Source organism: Equus quagga, chromosome 12 (assembly GCF_021613505.1).
Source record: "Equus quagga isolate Etosha38 chromosome 12, UCLA_HA_Equagga_1.0, whole genome shotgun sequence".
In the NCBI taxonomy this organism is placed as follows: Eukaryota; Metazoa; Chordata; class Mammalia; order Perissodactyla; family Equidae; genus Equus; species Equus quagga.
Window position 1 is genome coordinate 89628437 of NC_060278.1, and position 8083 is coordinate 89636519.

An 8083-nucleotide genomic window follows, 5' to 3' on the forward strand; every position below is an offset into this window, starting at 1 on the left:
CCGGACAAAGACGGGAAACAACAAGAATTATCCAGCTTATAATATGAAAAGAATAGAGCTTGGTCACCAAGGATAAAGTAGCTGTTAACAGACATATTCCACATGACCAATCTAAGGACCCAAAATTCACTGAATTAAGTGTAGCACAAATCCAACAGCCTCATCGACAACGCCTTGATGGCTCCAAAGGGCATTTTAGGGCTTACCATCTATCACGATGAGTATCAGCTCTCCGCAGCACTTACAAACGCAACCTGTGATTACATAGATTTGAGGTTTTCTGGATTCAGGATAAATGGGCACTTGATCTACGTCAGTTGGCACCTTCCGCCGGCTTTCACGCCAAGAACGACACAAGAATCATGCAGATGCGCCTCCCGCTAACGGCAGAGGTCAGCTCTCAATACTAGCAAGGCCGCTTCTGAACACCTAGGGAAAAAAAATCTTTTCCCTTTTTACATATTCTGCTCCATAATTTAAGAACCCTAAAGCACGCACATCCTGATCCAATTTATAAACAGTTTCAGCAATAATGTTCCAAATCGAAAGAGATCTAAGTTTTTAGAGGAAACATCTTGAATCATCATTCAAAAGAGTGAGACCTGGCCTCCTTTCAGAAGGGGTTTGAGGCGGTTTATGGTGAAAGATACAAATACTTGAGGACCATTAATTAAAGCACAGATCAAGAGACAAGCGTGGGATGACAGAGCGCTCCAAGGGCAGATAACTGTGTCTAGAACCTAGAGTAAGGAGCATGGCTGCAACCGCGCAAGGAAGCAGAATGTTACCAATTTGCAGGCAATTACATCGAACCGATTCCGAGGGATAGATGAGTGGTGTTGATTTACGCGGCTGCTTGGCTCCTTTCGGAGCCATGGTAGAGTCCCATTGTTGGCAAGAGGATCTAGCCAGCTCATGTCTTGCCCCAGACACCTGCCTGCTCACCCTTGAAGGAGCTCTGAGACCTCATCCGCCTCCGACAAACACCTAGAACGTGTCTGTCTGTCTGCCGCTCCTCCAAGGGTGAGATGCCATGTACCCGAGACAACCTCAAAATGGCGCCAAACATCAAAAGCATGCTCCGGAGCCCTTACCAAGAAGCCCGAATGTACTCACCGGTCCGCGGGCAAAGAGGAAGGTCTTGGGCCTCTTTGACTCGGTTTCTCTGAGTTGGTGAGAAGGTCACCTCTCTCGCCCCATCCCCCCAGGACCCAGGGACATCCCCGTCTCACCTCCGATGTGGCAGGTCTTCCTCTGCTAGACGGCGCTGCTCCGGTCACGCGGCCCTAGAGCTCGCTGTTTGCTCTGGCGGCTGCGTGGCGCTCTCATCATTTATACCTTCGTTTTTGTCAGTGTTGCCAGCGTCAGAGAATCAATTACCGCGAGTCAACCAATGGACCACTTTTAGCATCACGCTGGCAAACCTAACAGGCGAAAGAGGTTTAGCCCCTTGCGAACTAAGACTCATAGCGAACTTTCTCTTTCTCTTCGAAGGAACGGACAGAGCACAAAGTTACAATATTATTCCAAGAGGAATAAAGCGTGTAATGCTGCTCGTAATTGGAGTCCTCGTAACAGCGAAACACCCGGCATTCATTTACTCTCTGAGATAAATGCGCCTTTTAAAAAGTTCATATAATTTTGTTTTGTCCATGTGCGACTTTATTTCATTGGAGGGTAGTCAACAGTACAGACAGGTGCTTTTCTCTCCTTCGTGAGGAAGGTTGTCTGCTATCTCCCCGGTCGTCCACTTATCCAGACTTCCCTCTACTTGAGGTGCACGTGCTGCGGTCACAGGCCGGCGGCGGCAGCCAGTCCGGGAGCATCCGCCGTCGTGGGTCAAGGCAGCCAAACGTCGGTAGTTGCCTCAGAGATGTGCGAAGTGAGAGGAGAGACATGGAGAGGCTTGGGAGAGTTGTGCTTCCAGGTTTTTCTAGCCTACAGCTAGAGAATCCCCAAGAAAGGCGTAGAAGTGTGCGCGGCAGAAGCGCTGGCTCCCAGGCGGCCGTTTTGGAGGGGTGGAAGGAGCTGCAAGCTTGGAGGCCAGGGGCCTGCTGCCCCTCACGACCTCTGAGACCCTCAGCAAGATACTTCTACCCTCCAGGTCTCAGTTTTAACACCTGGAAACTCAAGCGTTGACAGAGAACAGCAGCTTTCAAAATTTTTAAAAAGTGAGGGCCTGCCCGGTGGCGCCGTGGTTAAGTGCGCATACTCCAATTCAGCGGCCGGGGGCGGACATAGCACCGCTTGTCAAGCCGTGCTGTGGTGGGCATCCCACATATAAAGTAGAGGAAGATGGGCACGGATGTTAGCTCAGGGCCAGGCTTCCTCAGCGAAAAGAGGACGATTGGTGGTGGATATTAGTTCAGGGCCAATCTCCCTCAAAAAAAAAAAACCAAAAAGGAAAAGAGTGACATAGACCTTTCTTCAGAAGTCTTCGATGGAAGTGCAGTGTATAGAACAGACTTTTAGAACAGGGCTGCTTGAGTGAAGAGAGGAGAAAGGGACCCCGTTCGCCTCCCCTTGAGACACTGCCTTGGGTCATAGTTAGGACCAGCACTTTCTGAAGGAAACTCCTGGCAACGATATTTTGTATCCTGCTTCTTAGTTGCACTGAGCCATGTTCTTGGCACAGAGCAAACATGGGATGTTCCCCATAGAAGCAGAAACTGAATGGCATGTCACCCTGCTAGCCTGGACACAAAGTGGTCAGGTCATGCCAGATCCCCAGGGATTCAGAGAGGGCCAATGGGTCACAGCAGCAGGTGGCGGATGGATGGACCAGCTGGGTGCCGCCAGGGCAACAGGCTATTATACCAGCAGGAGGTGTGGGGTTATCTCAGCAAATGTAAGGTGGGGACCACATAGACCTGGGCACCCAGTACGGACATCAGTCCAGAGTGCAGGTGTGGGACACGCAGAGGTGGCTGGAGAAGCTGTGGGGATCAGGATTCAACCCTGTTGAAGCTCTGTGCTGGGCATCGCACTAAGGACTTCAGGCCTGATCTCAGTTCCTCATCTGTAAAATGGAAGTGATGAAGCTCAATTCACGATGCTGCGGCAGTGCGTAAGGTACAGGCTCTGCGTGCAGTAAGCCTCAGAAATTAGCTCTTACCATTGCTGTTATTGTTGTTGTTATAAATGAGGAGACAGAGGCACAGAGAGGTTACCTACTTATTCATAGTCACCCAGCTGGGCAGTGGTAGAGCCAGGACTCAAACAAAGTTTTCTGACTTCCAAATTCAGTGCCCCACACCAAGCAAATAGTCTCCTAACACCCTTCTTTGGCCCATCAGTTCTTCTTCTCCCTCTACTTTTTTTTTAAAAAGAACTTTAGCAGTTTTATTGAAGTATGATTCATATAATGTGAAAGTCACCTGTTTGAAGTCTACAGTTCAACAGGTTTTCATACATCTATACAGCTGCGCCACCATCACTGCAATCCTGCTTTAGAGCACTTCCATCCGCCCAAAGTTCCCTTCCGCCCTTTGCCATCGATTCCCGCTCCCACCTCCTGCCCCAGGCAACCACTGATCTGCTTTCTGTCTCTATAGTTTTTCCTTTGCTGGAAAGTTCATGTAAATTATGGAAAAATCATATAATATGTACTCTGGTGTCATGCTTCTTTCACTCAACCTGATGTCTTGGAGGGGTCATGCTTCTTTCACTCAACCTGATGTCTTGGAGATTCACCTATACTGACCCATGTGTCAATAGTTTGTTCCTTTTTACTGCTGAGTAGTATTCCATTGTATGGATGTCCGACAGTTTTCTTATTCGCTCATTCACCTTGATGAACATTTAGGTTGATTCCAGTTTTGGGCTATTATGAACAATGTGGCTATGAATGTTTGTGTACAAGACTTTGTGCGAGCATATGCTTTTGTTGCTCTTGGCTGGATACCTAGGAGTGGAATTGCTGGGTCATATGGTAAGTGAACATTTAACTTTTTAAGAAATTGCCAAGCTATTTTCCAAGGTGGCAGTACCATTTACGTTCCTGCCGGTAGTGATGGAGGGCCCCCCGACCAGTTTTTAAATGAGCATTTATTTCCTCATCCCACAAACGCCTCTTAAGCACCTAACTAGGCCCACGCAGAACTTGCTGGATTAGCTGTCCATCTCTGAAAGGCTTGTCCCATTTCTGCCGTTAGGGCAGTGGGACGAGCCTTTCCCCCGTGCACAGCATTTTCTTGGCTGCCCAGAGGAAAGTGGCATGTGCTTGTCTTCTGAGAGCTGCGGGGGCGGGGCGGCGGGCAGGCTCGTGAGAAGCTAATTCCCTCAGGCAGGTAGATCCAGGGACGGGCATACCATTAAGTGTTCCAAGAATGAAGGGAAGGGAGAAGTCACAGTAAAACTGGGAGAGCATCAGGCAGGAGCAGAGAGGAGCCTAAAACAGGAGCACAAGTTTGGGTGGCAAAGGGATCTGGATTTGAAGCTCAGCTCTGCCATTTGCAAGCTGTGTGATTCTGGGCAAGGCGTTTAATCTCTCTGAACCTCAGTTACCACATCTGTAGGATGAGAGTGATCATACCTACCTCCCCAGGTTGCTGTGAGGATCAGCAATATCCTTGTAAAGGGTCTGATACACTTGGCAAGTGGTAGCTGTTACTGTAATTCTTATGATCAGAGCTGAGCTCTGAAAGCCAGGCAGAGAAGTGGCAAGAAGAGCCGGGAGCCATCTTGGGTGACAAGCTTTATTTGCAGTAAATTCTCAAACCTGTCGAGGGAGGAAGGCAGAACGAGCCTTAAGAGGGAGGAATCAGCCCCCTCCACCAATTCCCGCTGCTGGCTGCCTGGTCCTTATCCTCTGAGAGGTGGTGGGAACGCCTCGCTCGCTCTCGCTCACCACCGGCTCTCTTCCCAGGACGAGTTTTAACGCAGTGTTAATTAGCGGTCGTGCCTGTGTCTAGGGGCTGGGGGCTTGAGCTGTGGAAAGAAAGCGCCCCAGAGAAAGGAGGGCTTTAAAAGGCCCCAAAAGGCTGGGGCAGTGAGGCTCCACCAAGAGAGACAAGATGTGCATTTGTGTTGCAAATTTCCAGTGTGTTGAAGCCAGCCATTCAAAGCGGGTGATGCTAACGGCAGTGGGCACAGGGGTGGGGAGGGCAGAGGAAGGCGCGACAAAAGGGGGCCTGTCTGAGGGACTCAGACCCTGCTTTGTAAAAGCTGCTTTCATCTCCCTCCCTGGATGATGGCAATGTTCCCAGCCCGAGGCTACTGTGCGAGGAAGGGAGGCCTGGACCCCAGACCCCCAGACTCCCTTGATACCCATCTCCAGCACCCACTGCGCCTTCCAGGCCTGTTTTATCGAGTCAGCAGCGGCAGATGTCTTAGGAGTGCTGCGTCAGAGTGAGGGACCAGGGTTCAAGTGGTTGGTCTTGCTGGGTGGCCTTAGGCAAAGTCACTTGACTTCCCTGAGCCTCAGTTTCCTCTTCTGTAAAATGGGGCCGATGGGGTCCTTTCTCCTACTTCACGTCCTACCCAAGCAGAAGAGCCCGTGATTATATGGTGATCCAATCACCATCAGAAGTTCATCTCTTTCTGGAAAAGTCTGCATTTGGGCAGGTCATTAGAAGAGCTCTTTTTGAGAGGGGAGGTCGATTGTACTTAGCGAATCAATTAAGCGACTCTGGGTTGCTTGGAGATGTTATGCCCCTGTGTAATATAAACACTCACCTTGTTTGGAATCTTTGGCCTGCCCCAGGTCAGTTATTACAAACGTTAACCAGGTTGGTTTTCCAGGTTGGGAGACGCGTGCAGGTGCCAGGCACGCTGGCACAGGAAGCCTGTCCCCAGCTGATCCTTCAGGTAATCTCTTCCTGGTGAAGATGTGACCAGCCTTTGGACCCCCCCTCTCCAAGAAGCATTCCTACAGCCCGCTCCTCCCTTTTGGCCTTGCCTTGTGGTTGACTGATTTTATACGTGGAGGAGTATCTCCTTTCCTGAGATCCTTAGGATGTCTGGGAGCAAATTTGATTCATCTTTGAGCCCCCTAAAGCTTTCTTTTTTATCCCCCAGCTTTATTGAGATATGATTGACACATAAGGCTTCCTAATCAAGGTGTGGTCCCCAGACCGGCAGCGTTTGTATCGCCTGGGGGCTCGCTGGAAATGCAGGCTCTCGGGCTCCACCCCAAACCCGCCCAATCAGAGGCCAGACCTCTTGCTCCAGGATTCTAAAGGCATCAGGCACCTGGAAGCCCTGTGGTTCTCTGACCAGGGAGGTGGCCGTGGCTACAGGCTGCCAGGAGATGTCGCTGTTTCCCAGTCATTGGCGATATCAGGCTTCCCTACAAACGCCAGAGGCCCCATGTGCTGGGCTTTGTTCTCTGTGAAATCCCAGGAACATGGAGGGTTCCAGGACGGTTATGTCTGTCCGCCCACCCCCTCCTCAGCCACTCGGGCCTCCCCTCCATCTTTCTCTGCCCAGTTCCTGCCCTGGGTTCTCAGCTATGTTTCCAGTTAGGAGAGGCTGTGTGATCCCCAAGTCCAGCCCCTGCCCCAGGCTCCCCGGGAGGAAGCCTGAAGGAGAAAACTGCCCCTTCGGAGCCTCCTTCCAGTCTGGCTCATCAGGCACGAATGTGGCCCAGTGAGGAGGGGGCATCTGTTGGGAGGCCCCTTCTCACTTGGAGTCTGGATGGGAGGATCTTGGTGACAACAGGACATGCAGACACAGCAAGAGGAAGTTCCCCTTATTTGAGTGTCTACAGGAAAACCCCAAGGCCCGCCTGGGACTCCAGTTTGTTTCCCATCTGAAATCAGCGCCCAGTGTCAGGGGCCAGGTTGTGGCTTCACTTCCCTTCTGCGGTTACAGAGCACTCAAGGGAGCCCCATTAGCTGTGGATGCAGCAAACCTAAGCTCCAGAGTCAGGGCTAAAAAGCCCTCACTCCAGCCTGGAAGCAGAGTGGCAGGGGTTTCCCTCCGGGGATGAAGTTCCCAGTCTGGCCACATCCTCTTGGCCTTCCCCCATCCTGTGTCATTTGGTCCCTGAACACCCAGGCCATAGAGCAGAAAGATCAGCTTTCAGGCCCAGCCCCATCCTTGGAGCTGGAACTCTCCTCGAAACCCCAGAATCCATCCCCAATCCATGGCTGAGACCTGGCTTCCTGCCTAACTCCTGTCACTCCAGCCCCTGGGTCAGCCCCACTCAGCACCACCCAGTTGCTGACAGGAATCTAGTGGTCCTGCATCACAGCAGGGTAGCAGTTGCGTCTCTCAGTGCCAGTCACTTAACGTACATGATCTCATTCAATAACCTTAACGGTTAGAAGCACAAAGTGATCTCACTTTATGGTGGAAGAAGCTGAGTGTTGGAGCCACTGGATAACTTGTCCAACCTCACACGGACAGTGAATGGGGAAGCCAGGGCTAGAAGTGGCAGCTGTCTGCCTCCAGACAAGCCCTGCCGCCCTGGGGCAGTGATACTCCCAACCACAGCATCTTAAGGCTGATTTCTGCCAGCTCCTCACAACAGATATCAGGTTTCCCTTTGTACCAGTAGGGTCTCTGTGGATCCTGCGAGATGAAGTGATGAATGTACTAAGTGAGGATTTCCCATGGCTGATGACAGGGAAGTTGTGATGGAAGATCTGTACTTGTCACACGCACTTCGTGGTGATAGCGACATTTCTGATTAACATCAGAACTTTGGTCTGGTGATTTCACCAGTGAACCTGGAACCAAAAGTCCCGGGCTTCCATCTGACCCGATTCACATATCCTTCAGGTCGGAGATGGTCTCAGCCATACACAAGCATTCCAGAATACTAATCAATGATGAAAATTCATCATTGATTTATTTGCATGTTTCATCATTCATTCAGGCTTTCATCCATCCTTTGATAATTCATCCATCAAACATCAATGTAATGACACCCGCTGGGTGCTAAGCGTCATGTTTAGTATCTGGGAGCCAAGAAGTAGTAAGATACGTTTCAAATTAATTGATATTTATCAAGTGCCTGCTGTGTGCCATTGTGTTGGGGGCCCCGGGCATTCTGTGGACTTGCTTTGGTAGAGATTTCATTCTAGCTGGGCAGGCAGGCAGGTGGGCGAACAGATAATTGCACACAGTGTGGTACACA